This window comes from Rhinolophus hipposideros (assembly GCF_964194185.1).
Source record: "Rhinolophus hipposideros genome assembly, chromosome: 19".
Taxonomy (NCBI): Eukaryota; Metazoa; Chordata; class Mammalia; order Chiroptera; family Rhinolophidae; genus Rhinolophus; species Rhinolophus hipposideros.
Window position 1 is genome coordinate 18,942,171 of NC_138065.1, and position 14,070 is coordinate 18,956,240.

Consider the following 14,070-nt stretch of genomic DNA (forward strand, 5'->3'; position numbering starts at 1 on the left):
TGATCCAATCTGCTACTCTGTGTCTCTTTATTGGTGAGTTCAGTCCATTTACATTTAAGGTGATTATTGATATGTGAGGATTTCCTCTCATTCTATCTTAAGTTTTCTGGTAAGGCTGTGTCTCCATTGTTTCTTTGCCTTTTTGTTGTTGTCAATTATTTCTGTGTGGTGGTATTCTATGATGTTTCCCTCTGTTTCTTCTTTTATTACAGTATATATTTCAGTTCTGGATGATTTTTGAGTGGTTACCCTTAAGTTTATGCAAAAGAAAGTTTGATATTTAGAGTATTCCAGTTTCTTCAGTACACTTACTTTCTCCATTCCCATATTCCAGTTCAGGCCTTTTCTCTCCCCCTTTTTATGTTTTGGTTGCCACAATTTGTCCCTGTTGATGGTAGTCGAGTAGCCTCCTTTAGTATTTCTTGTAGTGCAGGTTGTGTATTAGAAAATTCTCTCAGCTTCTGGATGTCTGAAAAGGTCTTTATTCCTCCTTCATATCTAAAGGAGATCTTTGCTGGATATATTATTCTTGGCTCATAATTTCTCTCTTTCAATACTTTGAATATTTGGTTCCATTCCCTCCTGGCTTGTAGAGTTTCTGCTGAGAAATCTGATGATAATCTAATGGGCTTTCCTTTGTAGGTTACCGTCTTCTTTTCCCTGGCTGCCTTGAGGATTCTTTCTTCGGGGTTAATTTTAGACAGCTTCAATACAATGTGCCTTGGAGAAGGCCTGTTGGGATTGAGATAATTAGGCATTCTATTTGCTTCTTGGATTTGAGGATCCAGTTCTTTCCACAAATTTGGGATGTTCTCATTAACAATTTATTTGAGTATATTCTCTGTTCCCTTCTCTCTTTCTTCTCCTTCTGGTATGCCCATTATTCTTATATTGCTCTTTCTGATGGAGTCAGAAAGTTCTTGTAGAGTTCTTTCATTTCTTTTAAGTCTCAAGTCTCTTTCTTCTTCCATCTGTGTCATTTCCAGGTTTTTCTCTTCGATGTCACTGATTCTTTCCTCCATCTTGTCAACTCTACTGCCTAAGCTGGATATTTTATTGTTGATTTGTTCTATTGAGTTCTTAATCTCCAGAAATTCTATTTGGTTCTTTTTCAAAATTTCAATCTCTTTGTAAAATGCTCATGGTGTTCTTTGATTGTGTTTCTGAGTTCATTAAACTGCCTTTCTGTGTTTTCTTGCATCTCGTTCAGTTTTTTCAGAATTGCAATCTTGAATTCTCTGTCATTTAAATCACGTATTTCCATATCTATAAGTTCTTTTTCTGGAGACTTTTCACTTTCTTTCTGAGCTATCTTGTTGCCTTGGTTATTCATGGCAATCATGATTTATTATTTCTCTTCTAGACATCTACAGGAGTGGCTTCTGCAACAGGTTGATAGGTATGCGAGGAGCTTTTGAAGTTCCAAAGCTCTTTCTGCACCAGATTCAGAGCCCGTTTGTTTCAGCAGTTCTGTTTATTCCTGCAGGGATCCGCCCAGATAGGAGGAGCCAGGGGCGGGGTGAGTTGTGAGAGGTGGCCCAGAGCAATGGTGGTGACCACCACCACAGCCAGTCCTGCTTCCACAGCTCTCTCCCGTTTGCTGGAACTAGTTGAGCTGCGAATCTGTGTCTGCGGTCCACATTTCTCAGAGCAGCAAATATTCTGTCCTTTGATCTGACACTGCTACTTTATCGCTTCTAGCACCAGGCAGGTGGAAGCGGGGCGAGCTCTGGGAGGGTAGGAAGAGGGCGGCTAGTCTCCGTGCCTAAGGCTTCCATTCTCCGCTCGGCAGTGAGGGCTTAAACCACCGATTTTGAGCAAGCGTTGGGTTCAGCCATTTTATATGCTTCCCCCTCAGCCCTGTGGGCCGTATGCAGAGCCCTAACAGTCCAAGTCCTTCCCTCTCCCGCAGCTGCAGCTGTGATAGTTCCGGGATGCAGTGAGCATGGAGCACTGAGCTAGGTCTGCGTCCTGCGCCGCGCGGCTCTGTCCCCGCACTTCTCCTCTCCTTCCTTTCCCGCTCCGCGATTCACCCACCTGGAGGTGAATTCAGTAGTGGCCCTCTTCGACTTGCCTATCTGCTGTGCAGGGAGTCCTTTGTGGAGTTATTGTTGTCCAATTCGTTGTAAATTCCAGGGGAGCACTACAGAGGCTCACCTCACGCCGCCATTTTTCCATGTTCCTCTCTGTGCTTTATTTTGTCTAACACATTCCACACTGAGTGCTACAGTAGCCAGCAATCCTGGAACAGCCAACAGGCACAGACAAAAAATGAAAGGGTAATATGAAAGGGTAGTCTAGCCTCTGTTAATGTTTTTTCCAGCTTATTATCTCACTTCATATTTGGTCATTTTCCACCCTCACCTGGTTGTAATGAGGTGCAAATACACACCATCCAAATTCACTGGGGTACTGTCAGAAAATGCTGAGAGCTCGGACTTTTAATTAAAATAATGAGCAGAGCCTCAGGAACTCATGGGACTCTCTAATAATCATGTCATCAAAGTCCTAGAAGGAGAGGAGAAAAAGGACAGGACTAAGAGTTATTAGAAGAAATAACAGCTGAAATTTGCTTTCTCCTTTTGATTTCCCTTAGTAATGTTTTATGGTCGAAGCAAAAATTACGACATTGGAAAGAAAAAGCATTTGAAGTGGTTGAAAGAGTTGGGCCAATAAAAGTCCCCTATTAAGAAAACCATTCACATTGTACTTAGTGAGAGTATTATAGTCTGGAATCAGATTGCTTGAGTTCAGGTTTCAATGCTATATTATATTTGTGTGATGTTAGGCAAGTTCCTTTGTCTTTCTGTGCCTCTTTCCTTGTCTGTGAAATAAGAATAATAACAGTATTTACCTCAATGGATGGTTGTAAGGATCAAATGCAATAAATATAAATAAAGTGTTCACTGGCACATGGTGAGTGTCAGACTGATATTAGCAATTACTATTATTCATTATTATCATCACAGACTTTTTTCTAAGCATATACATATTTTATATTATATTATATTATATTATATTAATTTATTATATTAAATATTATATTATATTATATTAATCATATGTTATTTTCATAAATAAAATTTTGGGGGAAGAAAAAGTTCATCGAAATGCCTTAACATAAGAATTTGTTGTGTTAAGGTATTGAAACTGAGGGCAATTTTTTTCTCTTCTTTAATGTGGTTATGATTTTAATACAAATACATTTATAATAATTTTATTTTTAAAATGAACCTCAAATCCTCTACTCACAATTAAAAAAATTTAAAAAAACTAAAACTATAACCTTCTAGAAAAAAATGAGAGAATATCTTTATACCCTTTAGGTAGGCAAAAATTTCTTAGGACTCAAAAAAACAGGAGAGAGCAAAAAATACTATCTATAAAAGAAAAAAATGATAATAAGTTGGACTTTATTAAAATTAAAAACCTCTGCTCTTCAAGAAACACTATTAAGAAAATGAAAATGTGAGGGCCTTGTGAAAAATGGCGGCATGAGGTGAGCCTCTGTAAAGCTCCCCTGGAATTTACAATGAATTGGACAATAATAACTCCACAAATAACTCCCTGCACAGCAGACAGGCAAGACGAAGAGGCCCTCTACTGAATTCACCTCCAGGTGGGCGAATTGAGCGAGCAGGGGAGGAGAGAAGGGAGAAGTGCGGGGATGGAGTCGCGGGGGCGCAGGATGCAGACCTAGCTCAGGGCTCCGAGCTCGTTGCATCCCGGAACTACAGCAGCTGCCGGAGAGGGAAGAATTCGTACTGCTAGGGCTCCAATTACGGCCCACAGGGCTGAGGGGACAGCATATAACACGGCTGAACCCAATGCTCACGGCAGAGACCTCGGAGCAAAGACTGAGGAAAGAAGGCTGAAAACTGTGGTTTAAGCCCTCACTGCCGAGCGGAGAACAGAAGCCTTAGGCACTGAGACTAGCCACTCCCTCCCTACCATCCCCGAGCTCACCCCACCGCCAACTGCACGGTGCTAGAAGCGATAAAGTAGTGGTGTCACATCAAAAGGACAAAATATTTGCTGTTCTGAGAACTGCGGACTGCAGACACAGATTCCCAGCCCAACTAGTTCTGGCAAAGGGGAGGGAGCCGTTGAAGCAGGAGCAGCTGTGGTGGTGATCGCCTCCATTGCTGTGGGCCACCTCCCACAACTCACCCTGCCTCTGTCCCCACCTATCTGGGCGAATCCCTGCAGGAGTAAACAGAACTGCTGAAACATACGGGCTCTGAATCTGGTGCAGAAAGAGCTTTGGAACTTCAAAAGCTATCCGCACCCCCACAGGGATGGGGCGCCCTATGACCCAGGTGAACTGTTAACAGAGGAGAGGCTCGTCTCCCAGGGAATCCCCCCATTGTGTGAGAAGCTGGAATAGTGCAGAGAAAACATAGATAGCACTACTGTGTCAGAGAGAAAAAAAAAGGCTGCAGTCGAAGAGAAAATAAAACATTCTACCAACAAGTATTGGAAAACAAAAGAAAGACCTCTTCCTATCAACCTGTTGCAGAAGCCACTCCTGTAGATGTCTAGGAAGAGAAATAATAAATCCGTAATTGCCATGAATAACCAAGGCAACAAAGCAGCTCAGAAAGAAAGTGAAAACTCTCCAGAAAAGGAACTTAAATATATGGAAATATGTGATTTCAATGATAGAGAATTCAAGATTGCAGTTCTGAAAAAACTCAATGAGATGCAAGAAAACACAGAAAGGCAATTTAATGAACTCAGAAACACAATCAAAGAACAACATGAGCATTTTACGAAAGAGATGGAAATTTTAAAAAAGAACCAAATGGAATTTCTGGAGATTAAGAACTCAATACAAGAAATTTAGAATGAAATAACCAGCTTAGGTAGTAGAGTTGACCAGATGAAAGAAAGAATCAGTGACATCGAAGATAAAAACCTGGAAATGACACAGATGGAAGAAGAAAGAGACTTGAGACTTAAAAGAAATGAAAGAACTCTACAAGAACTTTCTGACTCCATCAGAAAGAGCAATATAAGAATAATGGGCATAGCAGAAGGAGAAGAAAGAGAGAAGGGAACAGAGAATATACTCAAATAAATTGTTAATGAGAACATCCCAAATTTGTGGAAAGAACTGGATCCTCAAATCCAAGAAGCAAATAGAATGCCTAATTATCTCAATCCCAACAGGCCTTCTCCAAGGCACATTGTATTGAAGCTGTCTAAAATTAACCCCGAAGAAAGAATCCTCAAGGCAGCCAGGGAAAAGAAGACGGTAACCTACAAAGGAAAGCCCATTAGATTATCATCAGATTTCTCAGCAGAAACTCTACAAGCCAGGAGGGAGTGGAAGCAAATATTCAAACTATTGAAAGAGAGAAATCATGAGCCAAGAATAATTTATCCAGCAAAGATATCCTTTAGATATGAAGGAGGAATAAAGACCTTTCCAGACATACAAAAACTGAGGAAATTTTCTAATACACAACCTGCACTACAAGAAATACTAAAGGAGGCTACTCGACTACCATCCACAGGGACAATTTGTGGCAACCTAAACATAAAAAGGGGAGCATAAAGGCCTGAACCAGAATATGGGAATGGAGAAAGTAAGCATGCTGAAGAAAATGGAATACTCTAAATATCAAACTTTCTTTTACATAATCTTAAGGGTAACCACTGAAAAAAAATCCAGAACTGAAATATATACTGTAATAAAAGAAGAAACAGAGGGAAACATCATAGAATACCACTACACAGAAATAATAGACAACAACAAAAAGACAAAGAAATAATGGAGACATAGCCTTACCAGAAAACTAAAGATAGAATGACAGGAAATCCTCACGTATCAATAATCACCCTAAATGCAAATGGACTGAACTGACCAATAAAAAGGCACAGAGTAGCAGATTGGATCAAAAAACTAAACCCAACCATATGTTGTCTCCAAAAGACACATCTCAGTTGCAAGGACAAGCATAGACTCAAAGTGAAATGGTGGAAATTGACACTTCAAGGAAATGGTACCCAGAGAAAATCAGGTGTAGCCATAATGATTTCCGATGAAACAGACTTCAGGGTGAAAAAGATAACAAGAGACAAAGATGGACATTTCATCATGGTAAAGGGGACTATACAACAAGAAAACATAACAGTCATCAATATTTATGCCCCCAATCAGGGAGCACCGAAATATACCAAGCAACTACTAACAGAACTAAAGGGAGAAATTGACAAAAACACAATTATACTAGGGGACGTAAATACATCATTGACAGCTATGGATAGATCATCCAAACAGAAAATAAATAACGAAATAGGAGCCCTAAAGGACAGATCAGATGAAATGGACGTAATTGACATATATAGAGCACTTCATCCTAAAACATCAGACTATACATTTTTTTCGAGTGTACATGGAACATTCTCAAGGATAGACCATATATTGGGGCATAAAATCAGCCTCAGCAAATTTAAGAAGATTGAAATCATCCCAAGCATATTCTCTGATCACAAGGCTTTGAAATTGGATATCAACTGTCAAAAGAAAGCAGGAAAAAACACAAAGACATGGAGATTAAACCAGATACTTTTAAAGAACGACTGGGTCAAAGAAGAATTGAGAGGAGCGATCAAAAGATATATAGAAACAAATGACAATGAAAATACATCCTACCAAAATTTTTGGTATGCGGCAAAAGCAGTTTTAAGAGGGAAATTTATATCATTACAGGCCTATCTCAAGAAACAAGAAAAATCCCAAATAAAGAACATTATGTTACACCTTAAAGAACTAGAAAAAGAAGAACAAGTGAAACCCAAGGTCAGCAGAAGAAAGGAAATAACAAAAATCAGAGCAGAGCTCAATGAAATAGAGAACAAAAAGACAAGAGAAAAAATTAATGTGACAAAGAGCTGGTTCTTTGAAAAGATTAACAAAATTGACAAACCCTTGGCTAGACTCACTAAGATAAAAAGAGGGAAGACGCTAATTAACAAAATCAGAAATGAAAAAGGGGACATTATCACGGACACCACAGAAATACAAAGGATCATTCAAGAATACTATGAAAAACTATATGCCACCAAATTCAATTACCTAGAAGAAATGGACAAGTTCTTAGAAACATATAGCCTTCCAAGGCTGAATCATGAAGAACTGGAAAATCTAAACAGACCAATCACCAGTAAAGAAATTGAATCAGTCATCCAAAACCTTCCCAAAAGCAAAAGTCCTGGACCAGATGACTCACTAGTGAATTCTACTAAAGCTTCAAAGAGGATCTAATACCAATCCTGCTCAAATTCTTCCAAAAAATTGAAGAAGGGTCAGTACTCCCTAACTCATTTTATGAGACCAACATTACCCTGATACAAAACCTGGTAAGGACAAAAAAAAAAAGAAAACTACAGACCAATATCTCTGATGAATACTGATGCAAAAATCCTAAACCAAACTCTACCAAATCGAATAGAACAATGCATTAAAAAGATTATTCATCATGAACAAGTGGGGCTCATCCCTGAATTACATGGATGGTTCAACATCCGCATATCCATCAATGTGATACATCACATAAACAAAATAAAGGACAAAAATCATATGATTATATCAATTGATGTAGAAAAAGCATTTGGCAAGATACAACATCCATTTATGATTAAAACATTTAATAAAATAGGAATAGAAGGAAAATACCTTAACATAATAAAGGCCATCTATGACAAGCCCTCAGCTAATCTGATAATTAATGGTGAAAAACTGAAGCCCTTTGCTCTACGTTTGGGAACAAGACAGGGCTGTCCCCTATCACCTCTGCTTTTCAACATAGTGTTGAAAGTCCTTGCCAGAGCAATCAGGCAAGAGAAAGAAATAAAAGGCATCCAAATTGGGAATGAAGAAGTTAAATTGTCACTCTTTGCAGATTACATGATGCTATTTATAGAAAACCCTAAAGCCTTCACCAAAAAACTGTTAGAAACAATCAACGAATACAGTAAAGTTGCTGGCTACAAAATCAACGTACAAAAGTCCATTGCATTCCTATATACTAACAAAGAAATCTCAGAAAAAGAAATACAAAAAACAATTCCCTTTGCAATTGCAGCAAAAAGAATAAAATACTCAGGAATAAACTTAACCAAGGATGTGAAGGATTTATATGCTGAAAACTATAAGACGTTTTTGAAAGAAATTGAAGAAAAGAAAGAAATGGAAGGATATTCCATGCTCATGGATTGGAAGAATCAACATCGTTAAAATGGCTATATTACCCAAAGCAATATGCAGATTTAATGCAATCCCCATCAAAATCCCAATGGCATTTTTTAAATAAAGAGAACAAAAAAATCATCAGATTGTTTGGAACCACAAAAGATCCCGAATAGCCAAAGCAATCTTAAGAAAAAGAACAGTACTGGAGGTATCACACTGCCTGACTTTAGTTTGTACTACAGGGCTACAATAATCAAAACAGCATGGTATTGGCAGAAAAACAGACACATAGACCAATGGAATAGAATTGAGAACCCAGAAATAAAACCACATAAATGTGGACAGATAATTTTTGACAAAGAAACTAAAAACATACAATGGAGGAAAGACAGCCTCTTCAATAAATGGTGCTGGCAGAATTGGATAGTCACGTGCAAAAGAATGAAAGTGGATGTTATCTGTCACCATGTACCAAAATTAATTCAAAATGGATCAAAGATTTAAGCATAAGATCTGACACGATAAACTGCATAGAAGAAAACATAGGTACTAAACTTATGGAACTTGGGTTCAAAGAGCATTTTATGAATTTGACTCCAAAGGCAAGGGAAGTAAAAGCTAAAATAAACAAATGGGACTAAGAAACATCAACAAAATCAAGAGGCAACCGACTGAATGGGAGAAGATTTTTGCAAACAGTTCCTTTGATAAGGGGCTAATATCCAAAATATACAAGGAACTCATGAAACTCAACAACAAAAAAACAAACAACCCAATTGAAAAATGGGCAGACGATCTGAAGAGACATTTCTCCAAAGAGGACTTACAAATGGCAAATAGACATATGAAAAAATGCTCAACATCACTAATCATCAGAGAAATGCAAATAAAAACCACAATGAGATATCACCTCACCCTAGTCAGAATGGCTATCATCAACAAGACAAATAGTCACAAGTGTTGGAGAGGCTGTGGAGCAAAAGGAACCCTGATACACTGTTGGTGGGAATGCAGACTGGTGCAGCCGTTATGGAAGGCAGTGTGGAGGTTCCTCAAAAAATTACGAATAGAATTACCATATGACCCAGCAATCCCTCTCCTGGGTATCTACCCAAAGAATTTGAAATCATTTATGCATAAAGACACTTGTGCTCCAATGTTCATTGCAGCTTTGTTTACAGTGGCCAAGACATGGAAACAACCAAAATGTCCTTCGATAGATGACTGGATAAAGAAGTTGTGGTATATATACACAATGGAATACTATTCAGCATTAAGGAAAGATGATATAGGAACATTTGTGACAACATGGATGGATCTTGAAAGTATAATGCTAAGCGAAATAAGTCAGACAGAGAAAGCAGAGAACCCTATGATTTCACTGATATGTGGTATATAAACCAAAAACAAGACAAGCAAATGAGAAACAAAAACTCATAGACACAGACAATAGTTTAGTGGTTACCAGAGGGTAAGGGGGGTGGGTGGAGGGAGATGAGGGTAAGGGGGATCAAATATATGGTGATGGAAGGAGAACTGACTCTGGGAGGTGAACACACAATGGGATTTATAGATGATGTAATACAGAATTGTACACTGAAATTATGTAATTTCATAAACAATTGTCACCCCAATAAATAAATTTTAAAAATAAATAAATAAATAAAATGCAAAAAAAAAACAACAAAAAACAATGAAAATATAAGCCACACAATGGGAGAAAATATCTGCAAAACCTAGCTGATCAATCCTTTGTATCTGGAATCTATACTACCCAACTGAGAGGAAAAAAAAAAAAAGATAGCTAAGCAAAAAACAAACATTGATCAAACACTTTACAAGATATTCAAATGTGTATAAGCACAAGAAACAATTCTGAATCTCATTAGTAATCAGAGAAATACATATTAAAACTAGTGTAAGGGACCGCTTCATACCCACCAGAACAGATAAAATTCAAGGCTGACAATACCAGGCACTGGTGAAGATGTCAAACAGATATGGCGAGAAAGTGTAAACTCCACACAGATAGTGGCTCTGGCAGGGAATCAATTTATACTTTTTTTATTAAGATCATAACAAAACAACATTGAACAAAATTGAACAAAATTCAACGACCTACTGTATAATATCCACTTTAATCCCTACAGCAGCCTATGACATATTATTATACCATTATTGCCACTGAGAAACTGGCCACATTAAGAAATGGAGCCAAGGACAACTCAACTGGTAAGAGGTGGAGCTGAGATTTGTACACAGTCTGATATCAAGACTTAGGTATTTCCTTTTCACCACAATAGTATTTTGTGAGACATCAGCAAATTGATTAGGTACTTACTTCCCAAAGAAGAACGCAGGCATATTAGGCCAGCACTAACAGAAAGTGTCCCTGTGTCTGATTTGTGTGAGGTCACTGCACCCGATGGGTCTCCTTCTTAGTGTTAACATTATCCTGGAGGAACTCTTCCAGGAATTGCCAGAAGTGTTTCTTCTCCAACATTTGATCTTGTTATCCTCAGGCGATCTGAAAGATACAAGGCAGTTCACTTGGGGCTGCACTCTCAAGTCGCCTGCCTCAGCTAAATTTTCCTCTTCTGAAAATAAAGCAGCTGCTAACATCTTGTTGGGAATTGAGAGACAAATCTCACTTTGCCATCCCAAAGCTAAGTCTAACTGGAAAAATTCTTTCCCTAACTGAGGTATTTTCATCTAATTACGGGGAAAATTAAAGCTGGTCTCTTTTCAGCTAATTTTCCTAACTCTAACTTGTTAGCTATTCATTAAAAAATTAAAAAAACTGCCAGAAAATATACTCATTTTAACTTTCTGGAGCCTTTCCTCTGTTTCAAAATAGAAAAAACAAAACAAAAACTTAAACTATGATGGTCTTTTGTCCAGCAGTGTGGGAGATAGCTAGTCCCCCCATGGTGATTACTATGGACCTCTGCTTCATAAAGATAAACAAAGTTGACAGATCTAGGCTCGAAATCTAGCACCATCACTTATTCTTTATGTATGTTACGCAAATGTTTAATAATATCCTTGAGTCTCACTATCTTTGTCTACAAAATGAAAATATTACTTAATATCTATCTCATAAAACTGCAGTAGTGCTTCCAGGATCTAATGTATCTATGATGCTTAACAGAGTCTGGGATAAAATGTATGTATTCAAAAATATTAATACCTCTTCCCATTCACCCTTTTATTCATGCACAGTCAACATAAATTTCTTATTTCCAGTCCAAAGCCATCACTTAAACCAACCTTAGATTTTTTTCAGTCAATATTCTTTTCTGGAAGCCTTTAAACATTAATAGAATATTTTTAAAATATGGCTTCCTTTCAAATCCAAACCAACATTGATAGTATGGAAATCAAATTAGTGAGTAATATGAAACTAGAGAAAAAGCTGATATGCTCAATGCTAGATTAGGAACCAAAAGGGGTTCCATTAAATCTAATTGTGAGCTGAATCTGACTAGAACTCAGTATGGAAAAATAAATTTAAAGCACGTGTCCAAAAATATAGCAGCACATACATAATCTTTTGAGGATTTAATTTTCTACATGATTCATAAGGATCAACAATCTATGTGTACTTTTTTACACACTGAAAAGAAATATGTTTTTAAAGTGTATAGTCCACTTTGTCTTCAAAATGTGGAGGTTGCCCCAAATTATTCTACTTTATCTGCATTACTGGGTACAAAGTACCAGAACAAGGAAGGTTACCCTATTTTACCCTGAGTTAATCAGAACACACTTAGACGTTGTTTGGGGTATTAGAATGAATGAGATTTTGGAATACTAGAATGAGTGCTAAAAAGAGTGTCTCAGAGGGTGAGAGGATTCAATGCAATAGCATATAAGCTGTGGTTGAAATCCCAGAGGACAGGGAATACTTGTATGGGACATCATAATTGACTCCGTATATTACGACAAAGAGAAATTACTTTTTTTTTCCTATGTGCCCCAAGGAACAACACAAAGAACAAAGAGTATTATTTTCTGGGAGCCAGATTTCATTTCAATATAAGGAAAAACTTCTTAACAATTACATTTATTATTAAATCAAGCAGATGATCTTATAAAAAGTTTCAAATCACTTGTGGTTTTAAGACAAAAGCACTAGGGTTTTCTCTCATCAGAAAATGACCTCCAATATGCCTAGAAGTCTCTTATTTTAGGACAAGGGGCTTTTTTTCAACCCCTTGGTCTGCCATCTACTGTAAACATATGTACTCTGGAAGTAACCTTAGAGTAGGAGGAGAGTGTGGGATTGTGTGATACATTCTAAATGAGCCCTCCCCAATACATCATATATTTTGCTTAAAATTACTTTTTGATTTTTTAAAAAATTGTTAATCTATCATTTAGCAAATGACAATAATGTTCACAATGGCCAACACGTATTGAGTTCTTACTATGTGATAAACTCAATGGAAATATTCTTCATGAATTATCCTATTTAATTCTCAATAAAAGTCTAGTGCTTTAATGTACACATACCCCTAAATATATTCAATGCTTACTGTTGTACCCATTATTACAGATGACAAAACAAAGAAATTAAGTAACATTATGTTATACTCATTATCTTTTGTGCTGCTCCTTGGGGCACATAGGATAAAAGTCTAATACCTCTAGCAGAACAAATGAGGTCTGTTATGTTGTCTCACAACTCAGTAACATAAGTAATCATTAGACATGTCAAGAGAAACTTTCAGAACACTTGACCTCCAAAGTCCAAGATCTTCATATATATTATATTTACACGTAAAAGGCACAAGGACACTGAGGGAATTACCACAGTTTTTTTTTTCTGCTACTGAAAATTTAGAAATGAAATTTTGACTTTCAAAAAAAATAATAATAATTCTCTGCTGGGTGAGGTTCACGGAGACTCTGTGTCCAGATTTGCATCCAGGGGAGAATGAAGACCAGTTTAGGGGGACTGAGCAATGCCGTCTCAGGAGGGTGCACAGGGGTTGGGTCTAGTGGGCACATGGACGCACACACAGCTGCAGTGGCTGCTGATCAGTGGGTGCACGGACACACATGCAGAGGTTCCAGCACGTGGCAGGATGACGCACAGTGATGCTTCCCATTCCTGGAGGGCGGGCAGTGCTTGGTTCTGGTTCCAGTGGACACAACTGTGGCTGTGGCTCTAGGCAGCTCTGGCAGCTGGGGTCTGTGTCAGGAAAGAGCACAGGAGGTGACCAGGGCAGAATGCTTCTACTCCTTTCTGTGTAGCCACCCCTGGTCTCGGTGCTCCTCTGGGATCTTGCACCCTTCTATTATAATTGCACTCCAGGATTCCTCTAGATCTACTCTTATCTGTGGACAGGTGACTTGATCATAATTTTTATGTGGAGCTGAAATCTAAGATCTCCTGTCTGTCATTTTGCTCTCTGCTTGTTTTTAATTTCTCCTAATGGAAGGGGCTTTTTCCATCTTCATGATCCAACAAGAGGATCCTCCCTCTCTAGGTCCAGTTAAAATCATCTTGGTGAGAGACTCTGCCATGTCACTTTTACTGTAGTCATACTTTTCAGAGTTCTAGTAGAAATGGGAAGTAGGTAAGTGGGTGGATACAAATTACCACAATTATAGGTATTGTCCCAAAAAGAGAAGTTTAGAAATCTTCAGAAGGGAGACCTAAGCAATCTTTTAAAATGAGGAAGATTTAGCCAAGCAAATAAGGGTAAAATAGTGATATTCTAAGCTGGAGAATCAGATTAAGCAAGGATATCTCATCAAGAATCAATCTGATGTGCAACTGGGGTCCCGTTTGAGGTGGGGATTTGGGAGATGAGGCTACAGTATCATAAGGGTCAGGTCATGAACTTGTACACTATGCCCCA